The 27981-nt window shown below is 32.9% G+C and overlaps 1 protein-coding gene and 2 long non-coding RNA genes across 5 annotated transcripts in view; 2 read left to right on the top strand and 1 right to left on the bottom strand.

The window, feature by feature from the left end:
• LOC106670135 (ly6/PLAUR domain-containing protein 6B-like) overlaps positions 1–27981 on the bottom strand; it is a 255955-nt gene that overhangs the window by 173339 nt on the left and 54635 nt on the right. For 2 of the 3 annotated variants that reach the window (XM_014400213.2, XM_024228997.1), the window contains exon 3: positions 9975–10007. The exons of the other annotated variant lie outside the window; for it this stretch is intronic. The gene's annotated coding sequence lies outside the window, so the exon portion shown is untranslated. The remainder of the gene's footprint in view (positions 1–9974; positions 10008–27981) is intronic. 3 annotated transcript variants of the gene reach the window in all.
• On the top strand, positions 21–6236 carry LOC106670136. The gene is made up of 2 exons (XR_001341035.2): positions 21–427; positions 5914–6236. It is a non-coding gene; the product is annotated as an uncharacterized LOC106670136 (long non-coding RNA).
• LOC106670137 lies at positions 15703–20223 on the top strand. Its single transcript, XR_001341037.1, has 2 exons — positions 15703–16366; positions 19980–20223. It is a non-coding gene; the product is annotated as an uncharacterized LOC106670137 (long non-coding RNA).

The following is a 27981-nucleotide window of genomic DNA, read 5'->3' as shown; positions in this document are numbered from 1 at the left end:
GAAGTTTTAAACGTCAGCTTTTAGCATGGAAATAAATCCCAGGTTGTTAATTTGTGGGTAAATAACCGGTCAGGAAGACAATGGACGACTCTTGCAAAATACATTATTCCCCGTGATTTAACAATTCCACGATGTTTTGTTCAACTGTAGTACGACAAATTCAAATTTATTCATAAACTCAGCACAGACGTCTGTTTATTGTAATATAACCGACGAAATGTTTTATCATATGGTACAACTGATAGAATAGAAGTCAGAAAAGGGTATCGCCGAAAAACAAAACAACAAAAAAATATTTCTTTCGGCTTCTTCTTCAAATTTAATTTTCCGAAAATGACAAATACCGACGAAAATCTGTATGATGATTGCCATGCCACATCTTCGTATTACAGAACATGCGGACTACCTCCAAGATTTGAATATCCGCGTAAGTTACATCCTAAACTAAATTTTAATCACGTTAAAAGCGTTTCCATGTTAGGAGTGTGAATCTGTAAAATGTTTAAAATTACTGTAAAATATTGTTTTGAGGACGTTTGAGTAAATTACTCCTTTTGTCACCATGAATATGTGATCTATTGTACACGTGTACACGGATGTTCCAGAGCTCTGATTGAGCACAAAACGCTATTTCCTCTCCGTCACCACAATAAACATCCTTCCCCTGCTTTCCCAAGTTGATTCAAATGCTTGTCGAAGAGACCTAGGATCGTTAGGATTTATGATTCAATTAATTTTCAAAATCTGAACAACAAATAGGGCAATTTGTCCCTTTTAACCCTCGAGAAGATAATAAATCTTAACATTGTTGTTTTTTCAATAAATTTCAATGATTCCAGCTACAATCCATTTAATAAACATGAATAATTTTAAAGAATCCTGCAGTGTGCTGTGTAGTCTTGAGGAACAGATTAGTGTAAGAGGATATATCTTTGTATCTTGGTGAAATATATTCACAATTTTCTGTTTTACTCATAAACCTTTATTATTTGAAGTTATATGCGTTTATCTTTTGAAATATGGTGCTATTTTTGTTTTTGGTTAAGGGACAGCTAATTGATCAAAACATGTGTCGCGATCTGTTCTCGATTCAACAAGACGGGCCCAACTCTGAATCCTTTTTATGAGAAACAGAACCCCAGAGGTCTTGATCAAACCTGAATACAGCCGATCAGGTGCCTTTTTATAATAAAATTTAATTAAAGTTTAAAAACAATTTATTAAACACACAAGAAAATAATAATTAAAACCAATAAATTTCCTTTTACATTTTAAACAAACAATTAAAACTTTTTTATAAATTTAAATAAACAGTAATTGCCTACAAAGCGTTTGCCAGACCATTTAGAACAAGGGTGGATATGTACTCACTATTTCCAGTCAATCGGCAGTGGACCGAAGCACTCTATTTTAGGAAATACAACACTTTTGAGGACGCATATTTCTCTTGTCTCTCATCTACATGGAATCTTGTTCACCTCTCTGACTCGACTGTCTTTTCCCTATTCTCTTTTTTTTACTCTAGGCCTAATCACGAAATCTAAATCATAACATTGTCACTTTAAAATCAATTGAAATGTGATACATGTATCTCTCATCTCATAATCTTTCTAACTATTGCACAAACCATCACTAAATCAAATTATATAGCCAGAAAATATATTTATTAAGCTGTAGTAATAAAAAAACTACAAACAACTGAGGCACAATGAACGATATTCAACAGGTTTAAGATATAACATATGTAATACGTCTTTTTATCAGTTTTGTCAACAAATTGGCGTACATTTTTGACTTAATTTATTTTCTAATGTATGTATTAGATGTATTATACACAACCAGTAAACTGGATTTCAATTTCTTATTGTAAAATACGGGTGTTACGGAGAAAGTATTATACACATTCGCAGCCGCTCTGGATTCATAATATCCAAACCAAGATTTTCTTTAGTAGTGGATGATTTATGACTTGGGGTCATTTGATGAAATTGGTTTTCTGGAATGGACAGTGGAAAAGGAAATATTTTGTCTTGTTCCTCAGTTTCATCAGTCCAGATGAATGTCCAGGGTGACAATTGAATTTGCAGGAGAGATATGATATGCTGTGGTTTCTCGTTTGGTCACCACCAGATTGGAACGAAGGACCAACGGAATGGATAAAAACGTACAAATTTGTTTGAGGAATATTGTTTGTTTCGAGTACAGTATACAGATACTAATAAGCGGGGGCGTCGGTGGCCGCAACAGTTTAGGCGTTGACACGGCGCTCATCACTGTAAGGTAAAGGTCCCGGGTTCGAATACAGACGCCCTGCATTCGAACCCGAGACACTTACAAATGGCTTCTTTTTTTTCAAAATGCCAGGACCCCGAAGGTTGATATAACCTCTGCTGTTGCGAACCGTCGAGAAAAAACTAATAAGACTAAAAGAAATCGGATAGATACTTAGGGAAATGGCTGCAGTTTGGAGAAAATCATTAGAGGTTGATGAAATTGGGGGATGTTTAAGGGCGTTACGGATTATGCAAGGATGAAGGGAGTTAAATTTTTTTATAGCCCCTCCACCGAATAATTTAAAAAAAAGTTGAGTAAAATCTAGTTTTAATTACATAGTAATAAAACTATCTCATTGCTACTGAAATTAACCATTAATCGTTGGAAAGTAGAGTTAGTTACAATATCAAAACAACCTTAAATTTTGTGTACAAATTAAATAATCTGTATATTTTATGTAATTTTATTGAAAAACATATTTTTGCACTAATAAAAATATCACAATTAATTCATTGGCCAGAAATCAACTTTTAAATATAATTAAGCTGATAAATCAAACAATCAAGACAGTTAAAAATTATATTTTATGGGACAAATTTTATAAGAGCTTCATTACTTTAGTCTAAACTTAAGTTTTATCTAAATATTTAACATACAAATGTTAGAATAAATCTACCTTTTTGCTAAGCCCTGGTTTAATGGGGATAGAGTTTTGGGATTATAAACTTTAGCTCTCTGATAACTAAGTTAGTAATTAATCAGATGTTTCCATCGAAGTCTAAGTCGAATAATGTCGATTTTTCCCTAAAAGTAATGTATTTAGCTTTGACGTTTTCAAACAGCGTTTTTGGAATCAATAAAAAAGTTAAAAAAAAAGAAAAATTCTTTATTATTTTCCCTTTTTTACTCCAAGTTGGATGATACACGGAAACACGAACAAATTCTAGCGAAAACTTAAAAATCTTGGTAAATATACAGTTGGTTTCACGAACCTCCATACGAATGGATTCAAGGGGCAAAGTAATATTTTCGGATGAGTGCAGATTCCGCTTGAGATATTGATAGGAAGGTCGGAACGTTTTCGGACGGATCAATCTAATCTACTTGGCCCAGAATAATAGTCAAGAAATTAAATATATCGAAAATGTAGAAATTTTCGTATAATAATAATTTTTGTTTTATTTCGCTGTTGTGCAAGCTTAAGAAAAACATAATTAAGAAAAACTTATTTGCAAATTGTTTCTTTTTCTAACCTATAGTCACTTATATTCTTAATCTAACTTTTACAAAGAGTACAAATTTGAAAGAAGCTAGTCACTTTTATTAAACATCAGCGCTTTTACTTTCTGCTTGACTGATTTAAAAAGAAAATGGCTTTACGCCAAAAATAGCAAAAATGAAATATTAATATTAAATTACTGTATATTAAATAATGGTTTTGAGGAAGCAGATTTTTAGAATTATTACAATTTTTATTGGTGGAGTTTGAAATGAGTGTATTAGATTCAAATCAGCAGAAAACCGAAAAAAGAAAAATAGTTTATTATAAAGGAAAATGACTTACCAGCTGGTTAGAAAGATATGAGGAGATTGAGTGTGAGAGGGAAAGTTAGGGACAGAGAGAGGCATAAAGAATGAGTGAATAAGTGACGCTTTAATAAAAAATCTCACAGATTGTGGTCGCGAACGTGCTCTTTTACAGTTGACGGGAAAGTGAGAGAAGGATGGAGAGAGAGAGAGAGAGAGGGAGTGAGGGAAGAGCGAGAGAGAAAGGGGAATGAAGAAAGACTGAAGGTGAGTGAAAAAATAAAAAGAGAGAAAGAAAGAGGGAGACACACTGAGAGAAAGAACGAGAGAAAGAGAGAGAGAGAGAGGGAGAGGGAGAGAGAGAGAGAGAGAGAGAGAGAGAGAGAGGAGAGCAAAAAAGGGAGAAACAGAAAGTTACAAAAACGGAGATACAGGGAGAGGAGAGAGAGAGAGAGAGAGAGAGAGAGAGAGAGAGAGAGAGAGAGAGGGAGAGTGAAAAAGGAAAAGAGGCCGAGAGAGAAAAAGAGAGGGGCAGAGAGTAAGAGAGAGAGATAGGAGAGAGAGAAAGACAACAAAAAAAAAGGGAAAACATAAAGATAGATAGATAGATAGATAGATAGATAGAGAGAGAGAGAGATAAAGTGAGAGAAATAACAGTGATAACAAATAAGTGAGTGATAAAACAAGGGGCAGAGAGAAAAAGAGATGCACTGGAAGAGAGGAGAGAGAGAGAGAGAGAGAGAGAGAGAGAGAGAGAGAGAGCAAAAAAAGAAAGGCAGAAACAGAAAGATACAAAAAGGGAGATACAGAGAGAGGAGAGAGAGAGAGTTAAAAAGGAAGAGAGTCAGTGAGAGAAAAAGGAACAGGCAAAGAAAGATAGGAGAGAGAGAGAGAGAGAACAAAAAAGAAAGAGAAAACATAAAGATACAGACATAGAGAGATACAGTGAGAGAAAGTTAATGATAAAACAAGAGACAGAGAGAGAAAAAGAGAGAGGGCGAGAGAGAGAGAATGAGAAACAAAGCGAGAAAGAAAGAGCGTTTCATTTTTATTTAGTTTTATTCATTTCAGGGGGCGAAGTGCAACGGTAATTCATGACCTGCCAGTCATGGGTTAGCGTAATGCTTGAGCCATGAAATGGAACGACATTATGTACTTCAGAAAATATGATTTATAGTCGTGACGACGCGTTAAAACCCATCCCGTAGAAATTTTGAACGCAGAAGAAAATAATAGGTTTATCCGTACAATACACAATATTAATTTGTTAATTGTTATACTTACGAAAAAATGGCTAAATTTTTTTATTTTCTTATACTTTCGTTATAAAATAAGAATCTACTTGAAAACTGGCGATGTTTCGATGCTTGCAATAGAAAATATATGATATTTTAATAAGAAAATTTAGTTTTCAAATAGGCATCGTTATAAAAGATAATTTATTTAGGCAGTATGTTGATATATAAAATATTTTGTTGTTTGTTAGAGGAAGCGTTTAGTTTTAGTTTATTTTAAAATAATTACAGATAATTTTGATGAGAAACATTGCTGTTCTATTTATTTACATCATAAAATCGATAAACATTGTATTTAACTATTTATTAATTAATGGTTCAATTTTTTTAAAGAAGGTTATGTTTATCTATTAACTAATTCGTGCTTGCCAGGGCTTTTCAAAAACCTTTCCTAAACTAATTTACGTGGTAAATAGATTTAATTACAAGTTTGTTTCTCTAGTCGTTGATACCAGTTTTCACCCGGTTTTCATTGTTAAACTTTGATTAGGATTTTAGCTCGTAATTTGGCTTTAAACCTAATATTTAGAGTCTGAGACTGACGAGAAATATGATTTCACGTGTTCAGTACATTTGTAATATGTGACTTAATTTATTTTAATAGTAGGGTAGGTTTAGTTGGTATTCTTCGAATCGCTTGGGCTGATGTTTAACATGATTTAAACGATAAATGTACCACACTTTTTTGGGTTACTCCGTGTATAAAAATTATAACCTTTATGTTTTAATGTGCAAAATTTTTGTATATTGTAAGTTTACAATAGATTACGTTGGTTTAAATTTCGTTTCAGTAAAACGGAAGATTTGTTTTTTACAGATGTCTTTAAGCACTATGGATGTCAACTGCCAAAGCGACATCCGATGTACAGAACAACAAGTATGGATTATGGGTATTCACCGCCCACGGTTCACACGGTATCGCGAAGCTACCATCCCAAAATAAATGAGTTCACCAAATCGCGCGGAGCGAATCGAAGGAGAATTTGTATCCTGAACATGTGAGAGGCCAAGCTGCAATTATAAAACAAACTTCCTTTTATGCCGGTCCGTCTCTTACGGCCTCTACTTCCAAAACATTATCCAATTAATTAATTGTGCACGACAAGCTAAGCCTTGGAAAATAAAATTCTAGTTCATGAACATGTTGGTTATTGTATGTTATGTTGGGTTTGAAATCGTTTAACGAAGGAGAATGAAACTTAAATTTGGCCGAAAAATTCTCTAGCTATAATTAAAGAATATTAAAACATGAATTTGTGTCATTCAGTAGGATGTAGATTTACACATAATTTGTCATTTCTTAATAACACTTCATACATCAAGAAATTCATAGTGTGCTACAAAAATACCATAAACTCTATTGTTTTTGAAAACCAAATTTAATTATCACACTTCATTAGGTACTTGTAAGATGTTGTAACATTAGGGCTGATTTCACTTACCATTCTGACACTACTCTCATTCTCAAATTTGCTAATGACACCGTCCCTATTTTCATCATATCCTAATCCCTTCATTGCTCACCTAAACGTTCAGACCTAATTCTTCTGCTAAAAGCAGTATTTTACAAAATTGCATTTTAATTGCATTTCAGCCTATTGCACAGGTGCCCAATCCCATTAAGAACTTTTACGAGCAAGATCACAGACCTTTATTGCACCTCGTAGGCGGAAGATTTACCTAACGCCTTATAAATTTTATTTTGTCTCTGGTGTAGCAAATTTTTTTGGTTTATAAATACTAAAACTGAATAACTATCACCATAAAGTAAGCAAAGTCTTCCTTATACAATAATAGTTCCAGACATTTTCAAAAACTGTTTGGGTAAAACGTAGTCAGTGGTTCTTTCTAATTTTGCTTCCAACAATAAAGTCATTTCAGCCCCCTCTCACTGCACTGTTGTGGCCGATGGGGTACTCAATATTCCGCCATCGGCCCTACAGTCTAAAAGATCACTCACTTACAACAAACAAATAAATAAATAAATTACTTATAAATAAATACACGACACAATAATAAAACACAACACAGATACACTTATTTACACAGATATTCACGTTTTATACACTATTTACAAGTGAGGAAACACCCCCGTTTCTCTTAGAAAGCGGAATAGGGGATCCAACATTTGACTTGCTCGCCCGAGTACCGTTTTTATGTCAGGGTTCATGCCTACTCGCTCCCTGTAGGGGGCTAAAATTAAAATTGTTTTAATTAGTAATAAACGAATGGGCCTACATACATGGTTTAAATTAATATAATTATTATGCGACGTGAAATAATAATTATTAAATCCATAACAGTTCGTGATCCCATTGACCAATTAACATTTTTCAATTAATTAATATTTTTATGAGAGGTATTGGTCGAGATAAAAATTAAATATAAAAAGTGTTTCGAGCGGGGTTCGAACCCACGATCTTCGGCTAAATACGCCGCTGCTTTACCAATTGAGCTATCGTAACTACAATAATAAGCGGATCGAAGGTACGATAGCACAAGTGGTAGAGGAGCAGCGTATTTAGCTGAAGATCGTGGGTTCGAATGCTGACTTCGAATTTCGAACTGACTTTTTTATCTCGAACAATACCTTTCATAAAAAAAAATAATTTAAAAATGTTAATTGGTCAATCGGACCACGAACTGTAATGGATTTAATAATTAAACTTAAGTATATCTTCACGAAAGCTCTCCGTGGCCATTTCATTTGTCGCCGAGAATCAAATAGATTACACTGCATTTGAAAAATGGGAAAAAGGATCACGTGGTAGAGCAACGGCATATTTAGCCTAAGATCGTGGGTTCGAATCCCGCTCGTGACACTGACTTTTTCATGTCGACCAATACCTTTCATAAAATTATTAATTAATTGAATAATAATTATCACATTCTATCATTATCATTCTTCTTCTTATCGTTCAATCATTGATTTCAAATAGCTTTTAGAAGCTGGTCGATGTTTCTTTTCAAACCTGCGTGTCAATATTTTTATTTATTTTTTTATATATTTTTAATAGCTGATGTTTTGTTCTAACAGATTTTTAAGTTTGTTCATTCTAAATTGTAACTGTCATTTATCTTTCCACAAAATTTTATACATTCATACAATTTTTTAGTACAATTTAAACGAATCGACTGTAGTTGGAATAAGTTTTAACTGATTCTTTAGGTCCTTGAGATAATATGATAATATTATCTGGTGTTTGAATTTATTTGGCTATTATTTTGCTTTTTCCCTAACAGTGTTTATTTAAAATATAAGTATAATATGTTTCCATTACCAATTTTTTTTTTTAACTTATTTCTCGCATAATTTTTCAAAACTGTACATAAATTACGGTTATTTAGGTCTAAAAACGTTGTTAATTTCTAATTAATGCTGATAGAAATGTTACACCAATTACAAGCGCAATGCTTTATGAGCTGTTATGCTGAATTTTTAACGCCCGAAAGACCGGGAGTCATCAATCAATTCGAAATTAAGTGAGGCCTGCGATCAGCCTACGCTTTTCCCTGGTTTATATAAAAACACGCAAATCCACTAAATCACATTGTATTCTTCTCCGGATAAAAACATCAGAAACGTTTTCTTTTGTAATTTTCTTTTGTCTTGAAAACTTTTTACCAAGCAATTGTTCGAAAAAGCCGTTCTTTACAATATGCCGTCGTTGTTTTATTTCGTCGAAATTTATCCATTGAGTACTGTAGCGAATTACATTTTTCATTATGAAACCAACTCGACGGTGTTTAATCAAATGTTTTTTTCGTCCCCCCACCGACAAATATAGTTTTTTGACCTTAAATTAAATCAAATATTTTGTTAGCAAATCCGATTTTATTATTACTTAATATAATACATTAAGTAAGAAAATTTATTGTACTTAGCAAAAGTGTCAGCAATTTTACGAACTTTCTTACAAATCACAGCCCAACAAAAAAACGACCTGGTGCCCACGAGTTATCGGTTTTTTCCATAAGCACATAAAAAACCACTTTTTTTTGCCCGAAAATGGCGATAACTCAAAACCGGTTGAGAAATCCGGCAAATTAAAAGGTGACCAATTGAAAGCTTATTTTTGGTTAAATTCATTAGAGTTCGTGGTTCGATTGACCGAATAACATTTTTCAATTAATTAATCTTTATGTAAGCTACAGGTTGAGATTCAAAAGTCAGTGTCACGGGCGGGATTCGAACCCACGGCCCTCGGCTAAATATGACTGCTCTATCACTTGAGCTATCGTGATTTCGATCCACTCGGACACTAACTTCCCATCTCAACCGAAGGTCGTCGGTTCGAATCCCGCTCGTGACACTGACTTTTTTATCTCAACCAATACCTTACACAAAGATTAAGTAATTGAAAAAAACTTATTTTCGGTTTTGAAATGTTTATTCTCAAGACTTAAGGTCTATGATTTAAAAGGGTGAAAATAGGTCTATTTTCAAAGTTGTCCATTTTTTCGTGCAAAAACCAGGTCTAATTTCTTTTGATCCTCAACGTATATAGGAAACTCAGATTTAAGACAGCCTAGATACATAAATTATTTAAGTTTTCGTATTAGAAATGTAACAAACTTTTTTTCAATACAAACGTTATATCTCGCCTTTCCATGATTTATCTTATCTTTAATTTGATAAATCTATTTGAGTAAATTGGGAAGAATTATCATGTACCAGCATTGAAGGACGGCGTTGAAACAAGCAAAAACCAACCTTTCCACCAACAAAAACGATAATAACAATTAGGACAGTTACCATGTTTACAAAACCGTGTGCCATGATTACTAACTATTCTACAGTTGCATTTATTTTTATGCTGTATATTTTTTTAAATTCACTGTTTCTTTATTATATTAAGAAAAAATTCACAAACGTACCAATCTTCTTATCAAGATGACAGTTCTTGGAACCTGAACAAATAAACAGTCAGATTAGCAAGCTGAAAAACGAAGAGAACATTTCAATTTTTATATTAAATTGACGATTTTGTATAAACACTTTGACAAAAAAAAACTGTTATAAGTTATATAAGTCCCTTCGTCAAGGTTTCTAAGAAAATATCACCCTTTTTATCAGGACTTTGAAAATGTTTTAATATTTCACAAGGTTACGAATGAGATTTTTCTTTGTGTTCGTATTGGCCTATTTTTTTACATATTTCTCATATATAAAAATAGATAACTTAATATAATTGATGACCTATCATAAAATAAAAATGGGAACTATATTTTACTTTAACATTTTAATGAAAATGTATAAAACTATTTAATTTTTTCTTACATTATTAGTTACTACGAAAAATATTATAATTCAATTAAAAGTTTATTAAAGATATAATTGCAGGGACCAAAGGACTTGGAAAGACTTCAGTTCTTTCTTCAAACTTTGGATGATTATATCCACTTTGTTAGGATTTTAAACCGTTAATTAACTAAATGAGTACAAGTGTGATATAAACATTTAATATTTCAATGTTTTCAGAATAAATCGTTGCAAAGCCAAAAATAAAAAAACCATCACTTTTACAAAGCAAATTAAGCTGATACAAAAATAATTATTCAGAATTCGTTTAAAAAGTGATTTGTCATTAAAATTTAAAAACGTATTGTTATAAAAATATTTGTAAATAAATATATTATACGTGTCTCAGGTGGTGCTGAATCTGGCTACAATTAATGAAACGGAGATTTTCGTTAAATCTTGATATACATTCAATAAAGTCAGAAAAGGACTGTAAAAAAGTTTAGTGAAATTATTTATTTGTTAATTACGATTGATATACATAGCAAAAATATCTGGGGCTTATACAAATCATTGGTAAAGAAAAAAACAGTACACATGATACGAATAGCTATGAAATGAACACAGTGTAAAGGAATGCATGGTCGAAAAGCATCCACTACCTAAATTGCTACTTTAGACATTTATCTGAATCATTTATCCGCCCGGTTTGCCGTTACTAGAACTCTAAAAAGGTATGATCACTATACAAATTCAAAGAATTTATTTTTACAATAATTATATATTGGGTTGTCCGGAAAATAATGCAGGATTTTGGTATTAAACAAAAAAAAAGAAACTAGTTACTTTAAAGCAATGTTCTTTAATCAAAATAATTTCCCNAGAGAGAGAGAGAGAGAGAGAGAGAGAGAGAGAGAGAGAGAGAGAGAGAGAGAGAATACAAAGATAAATAAGAAATAACTATTTGGAATGGTATTTGGAGTAGTAGGCAGGAAAACTAAAAATACAAATTAAAACAAATATATGTACAGGTAATTTGGAAAATATTCACATTTTGTGAGAAAGAGAGAGACAGAAAGAGAGAGAGAAACCGAGGAGAGAGAGGAAGAGTGAGTACAAAGAGAACTAAAAAAGAAAGGATGAAATATTTAGGAAGGTAGTTGCAATAATAGTCAGAAAAACTAAAATACAAATTAAAATAATACCCTCAACATCTGCTAATTTGAGAAATATTAAAATTAGTAGTCAAACTGTAACACAAAAATGTAGGAAACATAAAAAGATTTTTCTCTCTCTCATTCTCTCTCTCTCTCTCTCTCTCTCTCTCTCTCTCTCTCTCTCTCTCTCTCTCTCTGTCTCTCGCCGAAAAATGCTAAAAAATAATGTAGAGAAAAAATATTTATGTGTTTCTCTTAACAAATCTCGCAATTTAGGTTACTAACAACCTCTTTTCGAATTAATTGCAGATAGACAGATAGATAAAGAAAGAGAAATAGAAAGGAATATAGAATATATATATATTGAGAGAAAGAGAGAGAGAGCGAGAGAGAGAGAGAGAGAAACGGTGTGAGAGAGAGAGGGAGAGAGTGAGAGAGAGTGATGGAGCAAGTCAGGGAAATTCACTGCTACAGTTAGAGAAGGCCAAACACAACAGCGTAGTGGCAGGTCTACTTAACGTTTGTCATCTAAGAATGATTTTGCAATATGAGTAAAAATACCCAGGGAATGGTATTCGTTCAACAATAGTCAATGACCAAGTGCTTCTCAGGAGAAGGATCGAGTCTATTGAGTATAAGGATGTAAAAAACAAGGGAATTATAGTAAACGTAAGGTTTCAGTGCTTAGAAACAAAAGTCCCAACTTCCTATCCACCATCGTTGCCGAGAGAGAGAGAGAGAGAGAGAGAGAGAGAGAGAGAGAGAGGTAGAGAAAATGAGGAAGAGTGGATATAAAGACTCAGAATGGTATTTGTTCAATACATTTAAAAATTTTAAATTTTATATTCTTATGTTTAATTGAAGTTGTATATGCAAATTTCAAATATCTGAATGTTTTTATATTGTAACTGTTTACTGTATTTTTTTTGTCGAAGAAAAACGCTTTTTTATTTACGTAATCCATTTTAGTATTTGTGACTTCTGATTTGTATAAGCTCAAATCTGCATAGCTTTGAGACTTTTGTAATTTACAATAAATTACCGGTTCGACCGCTCCCTATGAATTTTTTATTTGGGTTAGATTTGTTTAGTAGTGTGATTTGTTTAATTAATAATTTATTTCTTTTGTATATCAGGTCATAATGTGAACTTGAAAAATTTATTATGAAACATAAGGAAGATAAATTCAAAATTAAAACTTCCACTTTTCGTTTGAATAATGTTTTAAAGGATACCGAATTTTGTTTATGTATCTCAATTAGAGATGGGGAAACAAATTTGTAATTCAATGTAGTCATAATGGCAGACATCAGGTAGACCAAAATCGTCCTCAAAAACTCCTACCAATTAGTCTCTAATGATTACACACAATTAAAATTTTCAACAGTCCCTCACAGCGAGAATTAATATCGTGGCCGTTAATATTCCAGTTATTATGATCAATTCAAGATCCAATTTTCCAACGGTAAAGGGAAATTTAATTAAAAATATCAGTCACTTTCGTGAAGGAAGTTTAAAACTTTTTATCATCTTTGTTCACTTTAACTGTTTTCATCTAATGTTTCAATTATTTTACTTGAACATTTATTTTCATTCAATTTCTTATTCAACAAACTAAAAATTAATTCCGCGCATAAAGAGAAACCTGAGATATGTATATGTATATGCATCGATGTTTTTAAGGTATAATTTTGCAGAATAAATCTGTACGCTTCGGCATAAATGTAACGATTTTTAACGATTACATGATATATAGTCAAGCTGGTTAAGAGTAATTATGGTAACAAATATATTAATCGTATATAGGACATATGATTTTAATATAATGCAATTTTACTTTATAAATATTCTCTGAATTAAAACAGATCCTATAGCTTAAAGAGTTTTGGTGGCACATGCAAGATTTTCCCGGTAAGCTAGAACTATATTTTCAAACAATGAACAAAATACACATTTTTAAAATTAGGAGACGAGTGTTTTACTTCCATTTGGAGTAGTAGGGCTTTTCTTCTTTTCCACTTAAATTTTCGGTTGTTGTGTTTAACCTCTGCTATCGATTTTCTTTTGTCAACTACAGAATTCTCTTCCAAGGTTATGTGACCGAGATCTTAATTGATCAATAATTTTTGTCCAATGTACGGTACATCAGTACGTTTTCCTAGCTATTGCAGGGCAATTGCGTATGCTCTGTTGTCAATTTCTCTTCAAGACATAGTGGACATTGGTCATATTTAAATTCTTCCATTTTTTAACTGGTAATTTACTCGCTTCCTCATTGTAGCTATTAGTGTTTGAATTTCATTCTGTTATGTAGGACAGGCTTTTGTCATTGTGTTGTTTTTGCATGATTCCGGGCGAGCATACGTACCCATTATTTATTGATGATTATTCAGAAATCGTGAGATGCAGTCTGGTGTGATGTAGGTATCAGAAAAACATTTTCTTTATCGTGCCAAATCATCTGCAGGGCTCAATAAAGATCGAAACGTTGGCACGATAAAGAAAATGTTTTTCTGAAACCTACATCCCAGCAGACCGCATCTCACGATTTCTGGATAATCGTCGACAAACGGTCAGTAATCACCACACATTATTTATTGAGTTATTTAGTAACTTCGTTCTTTTTAGCAGTTCTTTATTTAACTTAACGCCTCTGAGACACCACTTTGGTCTAGGCTATTGTAAAACTCAGTTATTTAGGGAATTTAGCTAGTTCCAGACTAGTGTGTTAAGTTGTAACGTACCTTAAAGACCTGACCGACAGCAGTTTTACAATTGCGCCTTTGAAATAATGATTAATTTATGTTGTATATATGTTTGTATAACTAAAATAAATATAAGTTGCATATTATGTGGTGTAATAATTGAACTGTTACAATAATGTGTTTCAAAGTTTAAAACAAGAAAAAATGCAGTTGCCCACTGCTGATGATGAAATGACAAAAATCAAGCATTGAGAAAAGTCGAACAATTTAAGGTGATTCAGATTTTCTTTTTTTTTAATTTTCATTGAAGTTGATGGTAAAAATATTTTAAATCTAGAAATTAATTTAAAAAATAAAATTTTATTAATTAAATTAAAATATATGGCATAAAAATAAATGGATTTCAGTTAGGAAAAATAAAAACTTTCTACATTTAAGGTTATTGTCTAAGTTAGGGTTAAAAGGAGTTAGCCTTTTTACGAAGTAGCGTACAGCGATTATCCTATCGTACGACCGCCTTTATTATCTAGCTTTCGTTAAGCTCAAGGTTTTTCTTACAATCGGTAAGCTGCTTTTTTAAGTGTTCCTGTGTGTTGCTTCAGACTTGGGCTTTTCCCCTCCTATGTAGGAATCTCAGACACCAACAGAAGACACGTTCCGCTGCTTTTTCAATCTGTCACAGGCTTTTTTCAGCCTCAGGATTCTCCAGTAACCAGTGAACTGTTCTACTATTATTCTAGTCCCAAAACGTCTTAGGTGTAGAAAGTCTGCGATAGTCCTTTGACGAACTTTTCATACGCATGGGTTCGGAGATACAGCAGTGTACTTTTAGTTAAGCTGCTTTCGACTCTTTCGTTAGGTTGATAATTTTTTGGAAATATCCGCAGAATCGTTCCGAGTCGATAAGTGTCCTGATCGAAATTTTCTTATCCTATTTCCCTTTTCGTTTCTCCCTGCCCTTCTGCCCAGTATGCCCTGATCCGCCAACAAGGGTCATTTTGTTGTTGTCACCCGTGCCTGGCCTTGATTGAATAGAAAATTGATGATGTACTGCCAATTGGGTAGTAGACTTTACTGCCTCGCTGTCTGAATGGATATGGTCTGCGCCCGAAGCACATTTTCATCAACTCTTCTCCAACACTAGATTTTAGAGCCGTTTCTATACCAGATATAATTGGCATTAACTGTCGTCTCTTTCACCTAGTCTGCATTGAAGCCTTCCCCCACTAGCAATATCTTAACGTTCACATAACCATCGACATGCAATTTATCGTGCAGATTCCTTTGGATTTAGTCGCCACCTTTTCTTACAATGTCGTTTACATCAGGAAATAGATATTTCTTTTATTTAGTTACTGATTCCAAGCAAGTCTTGGTCAATATTGACGAGTTGAGATTTACTTTCTTTAGAAAAGGAAATCACATCCCCAAGACGGTCCAAAGTTTCTGATACATTAAATAAAGAATATAATATAACATATGTATCGAAATCATATTGTTATTTGCTTCAATTAAAGCTCAATAAATTAATGACTTCAAACGTTTGAAATTGATTATAACAAACATATTTTTTCAAATAAAATGCAGTTAAAGCTGCATTCACATACTAAACATAAAAAAGACGACACAATAATGTAGAACCAGTAGATTTATTATTAATGATATCCCGACAAGATACGCAAGCAAGACACATTTCACGAACACAAACCGCTGAGGCACAATGGATTGCGGAACATCACTCTTCGGCGTGCACTTTACTTTCTTCTACACCCTCACCGAGTTCTTGACGATTTTGCTGTACCTGGATAAGTCGTCTGGTTTATGCGCTGCCTTCTCTTTTAACTTCCCGATTATGTATTTAAAACTGATTATCTTCTTGTGGGGTGTAACGTTCAGATTCCGAATCGCTTACGACGTGGAGGTGGAAATCGTCCTGCCGACTTTCACCTGCACGATATCGTCGGCCAGCAAAATGGGATTGCTCATGTCGTCGGTGCGAGCGAGTTTAAACCTTTCCTCCGTAACACCCAACATCAAAATAATGATACCTATGGTGAAAAAATTTAACAATTCCACATTTGTAATTGCTCCATTCTTCATAATGCCGCTGTATACGTGTACAGACACCGCGTATCCGAAAATAATGAACTAGAAGAAGCAAAGACGGTAAGGAATTTTCGTTACAATATTTTTGTGCTTTGTATTTTAAAAAATCACATGGTTTTAAAAATTGGGTTTATAAATTTAAATAAGTAAGTAGAGGCATCAGTGGCCGCAACGGTTTAGGCGTTGACACGGCGCACATCGGCGCGTAAGGTAAAAGTCCCGGGTTCGAATGCAGGGCCGCTGGAAGACCGGCATACTTACAACGGTTTGTTTTTTCAAAAACACCGGCACACCGAGGGTTGATAGATCCCTCGTAAAAAAATTTAAAAAAGTGAGGTGTTTAGTGACCGTTAGTCAATGATTATTTGGAGATCGTGAGATGAGGTCTGGTCTGGTGTAGAAATTTTAGATTCAAAGTATTTGTACTCACTCAGTGTTTGTTTTCTGTGTCGATGAATCATTCTCGTGTGTCGTGTTGAGGCATCTCACTGGCATTCTCAACACGACAGACAAGAACGACACATCTACACAGAAAACAAACACTTTGAGTGAGTACAAATACTTTGATTGAACATAAAATTTTTAGCATTGTATAAATTCATTTTTTCACATGCTACATGTATTTGTAAAATTTAAACAATGTTTATAAATCCCAGGCTCTGAAGATGATCTCAATGAAGATCGAAACATTGGCACGATAAAGAAAAAGTTTTTCTAAAACCTACATCACACCAGATCGCATCTCACCATCTTCAAATAATCATTAAATAATGCATTTTTACATAGCATCTTATTTTTTTGGATTCTTTGCAAATTCTAAAGTTGGAATTTTAAGATCGCGATAGTAGTTAAGGTGTGAAGATAGTTAAAATAGTAAAATTCGAAAGTTAGTAGAGTGAACAAAGAACTAGTGTATAACTAAGGTTAAAGAATCATTAGTGTTACGTTCGTTTTAGAAACAGGTAGGGCAGTGAAGATGAGTGAAAAAATAAAAATATGAGAGATACAGACATATATTAAAAAAGTGCAAAAGTAAGTAAAAATAAGTGGACCGCGGTAGCCGAGTGGTTAGCGTGAGAGATATTATGAATCGATCATAAAGCCATTAAAAAAAAATAATAATAATAATAATAATAATAATAATAATAATAATAATGCAAATACAAGTAAAATTGAGATAACTATAATATAGTCTAACTATATAATTGAGAGCATAAAAATACTTAACTCAAGGTAATGTAGGTATATTTTGAAATACAACGTACATTTATAGACAAAAATAGATTTTTTGATCAAAAATTAGACCATTATGATAAAGTGATACAATTAAATTGGAAAAGGGAAAAAGAAATATTATAAAAGAAAAAAAGAACAGATTAAACATTAAGATAAAAATAAATTATAGTGTCTCGCGTTTGGTAGAAAAATTAACTACACACTGATGACGAAGAAAAAAGATAAATAGAAGCGTTAAATTTATAAAATAACTAATTATTTGTGCTCGTGACACTGACTTTTTCATCTCAACCAATACCTTAGAAAGAATAATTAATTGATTGAAAGAAGTAACAGACAATTGACTATGAAAACGTAAATGGATTAATATTTAAAAAGTAAAAGAAGTATCACTTCACGAAACAGCTTCCCATGGCCACTTCATAAGTCGCTGAGAATCCAATCCGTTTACACGACATTTGAAAATGCAAAAAGAAGGAAAATACGAACGGTTCTGGGTTGAGATGGAGAGTTGGTGTCCCAGAGGATCGAAGTCACGATTGCAGCGTATTTAGCCGAAGGTCGTGCGTTCGAATCCCGCTCGTGACACTGACATTTTTATCTCAACCAAGACCTTAAAAAGAATAATTAATTGATTGAAAGAAGTAACTTAGTCAATTGACTACAAAAACGTAAATGGGTAAAAACGTAAACATATACTTATAAAATAAACTATTTCATCTTAAAACAAACAATTTTTGTGCAAAAACTAATTGCGTGAAATAATATAATAATAGGTATGTTAAGGATTTTTCTCGGATTGACTAATTAATATTGATTATTGAGTGGATTAAAATCTATGCAGCCGAATTTAAGTTGTTTTCAAAACTTATGTAACACACCATGTGTAACACGCTTGAGAGAGATATAAATAGTACCAGGATAAAGAGGTGAGAGGGAGAACGAAAGAAAGAGGAGGCCAGAGAGCATGAGAGCGAAAAGAGAGAAAGTGAGCAAAAAATAGGGCTTTGCAGAACCCAAAACATTATTGAATTATGTACTCATACAGGCCAGGACATCAAACAATGCATTCTAAAATAGCATAACCGCGTGGTTTAATTAGGGTTTTGACCAATTTTTATACTGGAATGTAAAAAAAAAAAAAAAAAAAAACAGTGTTCTGAAAGAGATGTTGCTTCAAGTACACTCGGTATCATGTATTTTTTTAAAATATAATAATATGCGGAAAATATTCTAACTTTAATGAGTCTGTTGGTAACTAGTAGTATCCAGCTGTCTGGCCCGCTTTCGCAATCGAAATTACAATTTAAACGAGAAACGTTTACACGCGTCGCTCGGCGCGGCGTTTTATCAGTGGGGGCGATTTATTTACTTTGAGAACTTCTACCTCTTCCGCGTCCCAAAAGTTACATTCGGGCTCTTTGCCAGTACTCAAAAGTTCCTTGGTATTGTTAACAAAAACCCCTCCCCATTGGATCAAAAGATGCTTCGCCCTGTTGAAACAGCCCGGATCCGTTTCAAACAATTCAACATTAATTCTCGACTTCCATTGAATCCATGATCAATTTCAGAAGTATTATGAGTGACTTGTTTGAAGATGAAGGAGTTGTGGATCAATTTCTTAGCCTACAATATAATTGTTTGCCTTCTATACGTATATCATAATTAACTGATATTGCCTTCAAATTTAACAGAAATAATTATAATAATTGAGATGATTATTGAACGAACTAACACCAACGTAAACTTAACTCCCCAGCGTCGTATATGTTAAAGTTTGGGCTATAATGACATTATGTTTCGATGAACGTAATAAAAGGGGAAATAATAGCTAACCGCGCAGTTATAATTACCGTAGGACTAATAGGCTGTCTCTACAGTGTTGAACAGATTTATTTCATTTTAAAGTATCGCTATAGCCGATAGCTTTGATATGTATTGACTAGGCTATTAAATTTTCAAGCCATACAATCCACATAATGGCAAGAACCAAGTTCATAAAGTCACAATTTTATAGATAATATTTTTATCACTTCGATGATAATTTATTTATCTAACCTGATCAAATTTACTGATGAGTTTATAACTAAAGGAATTTTTCTAACGCCTGTAACCTTGATTAGAAAAAATATTAAGAAAAGGGGTTAGTTAGGCTGAATTCTTGTTTTAAAAGATACATTCAATTTTTTTCTTTCTGATACAATAGATAGGATTTCAAGTTAAGTTTTTATGCTTAGTAAATAAGTCAATACAGTATATAAAATAACAATATAAAATAGTATTCCATATAAAATATTATTCTTTTCATCTTTGGTTCTGGAAAATATGTTTTATTAACTGGATACATTTATCTTCATTTTACATTTTACACGACATTATTTTTATTTTACATAGTCATGCATTACAATTGTTTCTTGATGTTTTTATTCAATTTCAGATGAAACACGGTGAAAAACTGTGAGGAAAAAGGTTTAAACTAGAAGCACGACACACGCTGAAATTTTACGTAAAGTTGGATGGTTGTCGGTTGTCCGTTTTGTTTTCGTATCTAAGAGCCGTTGTCGAAAAAATACAAATTTCCCGACAAAATAAACTGTAAACGTATTGATTACATCAAACGAGAGAAAGAGACCCATCCTTATCCAGTGCCATGATGTTGATTAAAATGTACTTCGGTTAAATGTGTTGTTTATTTTTAACTCGTTGGATGGAAAAACGTCGGTACTTTTAAATGCATTTTCTTGATAAAATGGTTTTCTGACTTTTTGGTGTATTTCGAAGTTATTACTTTTCAGTTTATTAGTAGTTTTTTTGGCTTTTTAAAAGAAAATATTATGCAGGAATGTTCCAACTGATAATAGATATATAAACACTTCCAAAAAACCGAAAAGCATTTTCAGTAGAATAGGCCGAAAACGTTTTTTAAAAATTAGCTTGTTTCATCGACCCTTTAACAATCTGAAATATGAAATTTAAAAAGCATAAAAAAATATTTCAATTAATTATTAAGTTCTGGAATTTTTTGTCCGATATATATTTTTTGTTGTTTTGTATTATAACTGTTCTGAATGAAATTAGATATATAAAAAACAAAATCGAATAAACGCTTTCAACAAATTGGCCAAAAACTAAATCCAAAAATCATTAAATATGATTTTCAATCGATAACATGCACTATTGTAATGTAATGTTCCTCAGCCATTACATCAAACTTATAATGACATTGTAAATATTGAAATACTTTATTTGTAAAAAATTTTGTATCTGTTTTGGCGACCTAAAATATATTTTTTCTCAAATTTTTCTCGTTTTAATTTTTTTCTTAAAAAATAAGCAAAAAGGTTGCAACGTTGAAATGTACATGATTAATTAATCTACCTAAAACTTTATAGTTTTATCGGTTTTTTTAGTCAGCACGGACAAAAACCTACTGTATTTGAAAATACATTTCGAAGCATTATTCTTTCCTTATAGCATACAAAATCTTTATGACGATTCAGGTGCGAATGAATTGACAATATCTTTAAAAAAAAAGGAACATTAAAAACTAATCAAACATTAAAGTGGTTTCCGATCCAACTTTATAGCGCAACTTTATGATAAATTTTGTTTTCATTTTTAATTTGATCAATTATAAATGAAATTAATAACTTAAGAATTGTTGACGTACAACAACAAGGTAGGTATTCTGCTTTCCAATAGTTTTAATACCGTTGAAGTTTGATCAAGTTCAGTGAATTTATGAATTTTAATGTGATACAGGCAAGTAAAGAAAAAATATTATCTATAGGTAGTCAAGTCAATTTTTTTTAAATACGACACAACTACACTCTCAACACGTCAGGTAAGAATGACACTTCTACACGGAAAACAAACACTTTGAGCCCTGAAGATGATCTCATTAAAGGTCGAAACGTTGGCACGATAAAGAAAATGTTTTTCTAAAACATACGTCACACCAGACCGCATCTCACGATCTCCAAATAATCATTTTTTAAATGAGATATGTAGGGTAACTAAAACAATCTAATCTTTCAAAAAACTTGGCTTTTGGCCACATTATAACTTTTTATTGGATCATATTTGTGAAAAAAAACCCGGGATACCTAAATTTTTAATTTTGTCTAGTTTCTCATCAGCCTATTTTTTTATATAACTCTCCAGGAAAACCGGATAACACGGTAACCGTTTCAAATTTCAAGATACTCACCAATCAAATTAATTAAGGTTTTTAGTTGAGATAAAAAAGTCAGTGACACCAGCGGGATTCGAACCCACGACCTTCGTCTTGATACGCCGCTACTCTACCACTTGAGCTTTCGTGACCTTAATTAATTTGAACGATATTAATTGGTCAAGCGGACCACGAAAACTAGTGAATGGAATACACCGCACATTTCCTAAAGGGTTTTTTTTTTGATGGTGGATTCGACAAGTCAAACGGTTTTTCCTTTTTACATTTAGTTTCGCATAAAACGTTTCCGAACACTGTTTTTCTTCAACCAAACACTAATGTATTTATGACGTTAAATGAAAATAAATTACTTGATCTGGATCAGAGAGAAAAATTTGACATTTTTTTTTGTCAAATAGCATTAATTCACAGGAAGCTCTGGATGTAGTTTATGAACGCACATTCAGCCTGTCACAAATTGTGGTTCACAAACACAAACTTAAAGAAATTAATATTTGACCAACAAAACATAAACAAAAATTGATTTGTTGACATTTGAGGCTTTTCAATAATAAATAACAATTAAATGCATTAATACACAGTAGTTAACACTTTTCTTAAAAACAGTAAAGTTTAGTTTTACATTTTTTGACTTATCGTATAAATCGTAGAATGTCACGTAAATTTCAAGAAAAAGTGGAAGTGATTCTGCTGTTAAGGAAAGTGGAGCGAAATTACCACCAGGCCGAATTGCGTTTTAATAAACTACATACATTTACATATATTCATCTCCCACGTACTTTGCAGACGAGCCAAAAATTGTTGAAACTTGGATATGATGTGTTACCCCACTTACAGTACATGCCTGACATTGCCCTTTCAGATTTCTATTTAATCCAGGCCCTGCGAAACTTTTAAACCTACAAAAACTTTCCTTCGCTTGAGTACTGCGAGAAACACATCAAGTCGGTCAAAAACTTGAGAAGTTCTGGGAAGATTGAATTTCAAATTATCACTAAAGATGGCAATATCTTTATTGGAACAAAATGGCTCATATATGGTTGAATAAACATGTTCGAAAGTACTTGAAATTTTCGTGGAATTTATTATCAAAAACCCTTACAGGCTTACTTTACTATCTTTTTAAAAACACAGTCCCTTTTCACAGTTAGACTGGAACTAGCCTTAAACTAGAACTAGAGGTAGACGAGAAGCGAGAGTTCAAATAGCCATAAAAAATGACTTTTTATTCTCATATGACCAACATGCGGTTAAAAACTAATACCAATGTATCCGAAACCACCAATGCTACACGTTGTGGTCAAAATTCACAAGGAAAACAAATTTATCAGACTAGTAGGTCCTTTTATAATTCTCCATGCCAAAAACTTGCGATTGCAATTGATAAAATAATTAAAACTCACACCAATTGCAAACTTACATTCGGTATTAATCATTCTTTAGAATTGTCAAAACAATGAAAGAACATCAATATACTTAACAACTGTATTTTAGTTTCATTTGATGTTACTAATTTATTCTCAAATATCTCCTATGTAATAAAGAATGTAAAAACTTTACTTATAAAACAAAGTTTTACGGAGAATTCTGAATGATATAATGGACCTCTTAAATATAGCCCTATCTTATTATAAAATTTATGAAATGAAGGGGTTACTAATGGAATCTCCATTATCCCCACTTTTGGTCGAAATATTCATGGAAAATTTTGAAAAAATATTTTAAACAAAAATTAATTAAATCCGTGCTCGCTCCTTTCCTTTATTCAATTTATACGTCCGACCTACCTAGGCAACCTATCACACCACTATCACCTTCACCTTTGCCGATGCTACCCCAACCATTTATCTGTCACAGCTTCCCGTAATCTCCAAAATCACCTACACATCCTACCTGGCTTCATCAGTGGAGAATCAAGATTCAATCAGCGAAACCAAATCAACAAACATAATATTTACGCTAAACAAGAAAACGCTCCCACCAGTATACTTCAACAACGTTCCTATCCCAATTGCGAACCATGTACGACACCTCGGACTCTACCTGGACAAACGGCAGACGCGAACCACCATACACATTATTTAAGCGCACATGTAACATACGATTTTTCATGCTTATACGACTACTCTACAGACGATCAAAACTCACTAACAAAGAAAAGAAAATATTACATTGCCCTCCTGGCCCCCATTTGGACATACGGACTTGAACTTTACGGGACTGCTAAGAGTTCCAACCTCAATCGAATCGAATCCCTTCAATCAAAAATCCTCAAAACAATAGTCAACGCCCCTTTCTATGTATCCAACCACACCATCCATACCGACCTAAAGCTGAGAACACACTTACCCAATGCAAGCTATGCGACGCTACCCGAGGCTACCCGACGCCTTGCCACGTTTTGGTAGGGTGTGCACATCTATGCGACGTCAAGCGCATGCCATGTACAGTCACACAGCGTGTATCAGAAATCAGTATCGCAATCGCAACGCCTCTTTTGTTCTTAATGCATTATTTTGAGCAAAACCATGTAATAAATTGTTAGTGAAATTTTATAAGAAAAACCGTGTAATAAATTCTTAGTTAAATTTAATTGTTTTAAATAAAGTTATTCCGGTGTTTTGATCAATTTTCTGACTACCATAATTAAATAATTTTTATAAAAACTCATGAATTTTTGATCTCGTTTAATTTGGTTTATATTAATATAAGAATGTTGTAATTAATATAACGACAAAATTACAGATATATAGTTTGAAATAAACTTCAAAAAATATGAGTGTCCTGTTCTGACCCTACTCGACGAAAATGATTAATTGTATGAGCAAAACCATGAAATAAATTGTTAGTTAAATTTTATGTGGACAACCATGAAATGAATTGTTAGTTAAATTCATTATATAAAAAAAATGATATTCCGGTATTTTGATTTTCTACAATTTTCTACCAAACCATTAAAATAAATTTTTTAAAATAAAAACTAATGAATTTTTGATCTCGGTTAATTTGGTTTATATTAAAATAAGTATGTTGTAATGAATATAACGACCATAATACAAGTAGGTTGAATAAAAATATGATTATCCGGTTCTTTTGTCTTCGACTGTACTCGATGCTACCCGACGAAAATCTGGACACGGGGATCGCAGAGCCGTAGGGTAGGGTAGCGTCACATAGCATCGTTCAGAATATCCTATGGAAAAGTGTAGTTTGGATTTGCGTCAGGTGGCATTGGGTAGCGTCGCATGGCGTTGCATCGAGTAAGTGTGTTCCCGGCTTAAATGTTACTGAGCTAGCCCAATCCCGCTACAAAATCCATTGTCCGTGTTCCATTCCAAACCACCCCATCATCCGAACCCTTTCATCAAAAACCTGTCATCCACCACATTACCTAATAATCCCAAAAGAAGACTGAAGCGTCGGTGGCCCCGCGACAAATTTAACAAGTGACATCGGTCTCCTAAAGCGGAGTCGTTAATCTCGCTCGTCGTAATAATGTCCTCACGGCTACTGGAGCTACTGGAAGTTCAAGCTTTCCTGCTACTGTTAACCGTTTATATGTAAATATTATGTTTTACTTGTTGCGCCGAAAAATGCAGCTGTAAAAAAATAAAAATTAAAAAACACTTAAATCTGTTCTTTTTTTGGAAGCGCTATGCAGAACATATTTTATGTATACAGTCGGGAACACTAGAGCTTGTAAAATAATGTTCCAACTACTTAATTCTTTACGCCGTAGTATTAATTTTACATTGGAAATTAATAAAGATGGTTGTTTGAACATTTTAGACTTAAAACTGTCCATATTAAACAACCTAATCGAAATAAATTAACATAAAAAACCCACAAGTAGACACCAATATACCATTGAATTCTTCTAACTCTTGGACCTAAAAGCTGCTGGTTTCATTTGGCTTATAGACCGTACGTCAAAACTCCCAATAACACCTGCTAACTATACAAAAGGATTACAAACTATTGAAAGCTTACTAAAAACAACGGATGTCAACTAACTATGAGTAGGAACTATCTTTTTATAAAGATTAAAGAACACGCAATGGTGGCATTTATCATTTCTCCAAATTATTTTACTACTAGCTATAAATACTATCACGTATACCAAAATTTTATACAATTCCCTTTTTGACCTTACGGTTAAAACCATGTCATTTCCATCTGCCAAACTGATAAATCATAATGGAGGACTTTTTAATCGATCATGATCCAGCATGAAAAGAAAGTTTCTTGTCCAATGAAGTCTCAATTTATCTTTCTCAACTCAAGCCTTTCAATCGAGGCTTACAATATGGTTAGAAAAGAGGGAAAAGATTAAGAAAATCCTGTGGTGGAATTGAAGAAGTGTCTCATTGGAGAAATACAAGAAGAGACGTTTAACCTTAGCAAAACCGTATTCAAAACGTGCTTGTTTAATCTAAATACTTAATAAAACCAACAGATCTGACAAAAACCGATATTGTTTCTTTGACAGATGATATTTATGGGCTGGTTCAGTTTCTGATTTCTTGTTTGTTATCAGGTATCACTACTCTACTAGACTAACAATTTCAAAAAAAGTAGTTAAAAATTACATAAAATGTTCTGTTTATGTTCGATTTGCATTTTGACATACAATCATATTTTTTCTTTAAAACAAAAGGTTAAATTCACTTATTTGATCCCATTTACTTGGGAAATTCATCGTTAATAGATTTTTAATCATTCTGGTGGAAATTTGGAAGAGTCACGTACCCCTTCTTCAGTGTGGCTTCTCGCCTTCTATTGATTCTACCCCAAACCTTTTGACGCCACGTTTCATCGCCACATTATTACACGACGTAAACAGAATAAAGATCAAACAAAACATTTTTTTTCAACATAATTTCCATTTTCTTTAATAGAGTCTAATTTATTGTTGTTGGTATTATTCAATGAATGAAAAATACTTCGTGACAGTAATGGCACAATACAAACGGTTGAGAATGATTGAAAATATATTCTTTAAAAAACAACAAGAATAATCGATTAAAAACATAATAGGCTGCAAGAGTGTTTTACTTAATGAATTCATTTTATTTTTGGATTTATAATATAATTTAGAATAATTCCTTTTATGGAAACAGAAATACCCTTTCTAAACGCGCTTAATGGCAGTTAAAAATATAAGAAAATTATGCGAAACCATTTACCAATCAGAAAATAATAAAAATGCTTAGATTTTAATTGCTCGTACGAATTTTAAGAATAACTTTATTTTCTCTTAAAAAAGGCAATAAATGGTAATAGAAGCAGGTTAAATATAGAAGGGGACACACACTCTTTCACAAAGGGTGGCCCTTGTGTAACGATGGCCCTTTTGTCCATTAATCTGCCAGGGCCGCTTGCCTGCTGCGAAACATCTATTTCGACCTAATCTATCATTAAAAGGATCATTCGACTTCATCATTACTTTGGCGGGGCTTTGGTTATAACTTTCCCTCTATCCTGGGCTTAGGGCTTTGTCAACGGGGTGTAGCCTTCTATCCGTTCAATAAAGTCCTGGGAACCTTTTAGTTCTAACCGTCGTCATTTTTTAAAAGTACAACGGACGGTCTGACAAAATAATCTGTTAAACAAAGAATATAAGTTTCATACAAGGAAATTTTGTCAAATCCGGTGACAATCAAAAATGAGTAAGAAAAGTATTTTTTTATATTGAGTTTTGAAAAAAGAAGAAGTGGAAACAACGAATTTAGTGAATAAATTAAATAATTAAGAGACAGGAGAAAAATGTGAGTGGTTTTTTTAATTAATACTAAAACGGAATATTTATAAAATAACGAGGTTTCATTTTACGGCTTGAAAGGAAAGGAGACAAATTTATATGGGTAGGATCGTGAAGTGGCACCAAGCCGACCCTTAATTTAAATTTACCAAGGCTCAACCCCCTTGGGGGCGTGAGAAATGAATTATTGGAGAGATGTTAATATTATATAAGGGATCTTGGAGCGACAAGGACTCTATTTGCTGGGGCCATTGCGCCTTCATACTCGGTTGATTACATTTCGCGACCCGCAATGCACATGTCGCAACAAATTTAAAGCATTCTTGTAGACATTTCAATTTGTATTCATTTAAGCGATGTTCAGTGATTCATAATCAGAATTATATAGTATAGAATTATTTTCCTCCTCTCGCACATTTTTGAATTGTTTTCTTTCTTTTTGGGCAGTTTATTTCCATGTATGAGATTGTAATTAATAAAATA

This window comes from Cimex lectularius, unplaced genomic scaffold (assembly GCF_000648675.2).
Source record: "Cimex lectularius strain Harlan isolate CLEC.00 unplaced genomic scaffold, Clec_2.1 scaffold291, whole genome shotgun sequence".
Classification (NCBI taxonomy): Eukaryota; Metazoa; Arthropoda; class Insecta; order Hemiptera; family Cimicidae; genus Cimex; species Cimex lectularius.
Note: the sequence above shows the minus strand (reverse complement) of the source record. Positions and strands in the feature narration are given on the sequence as shown.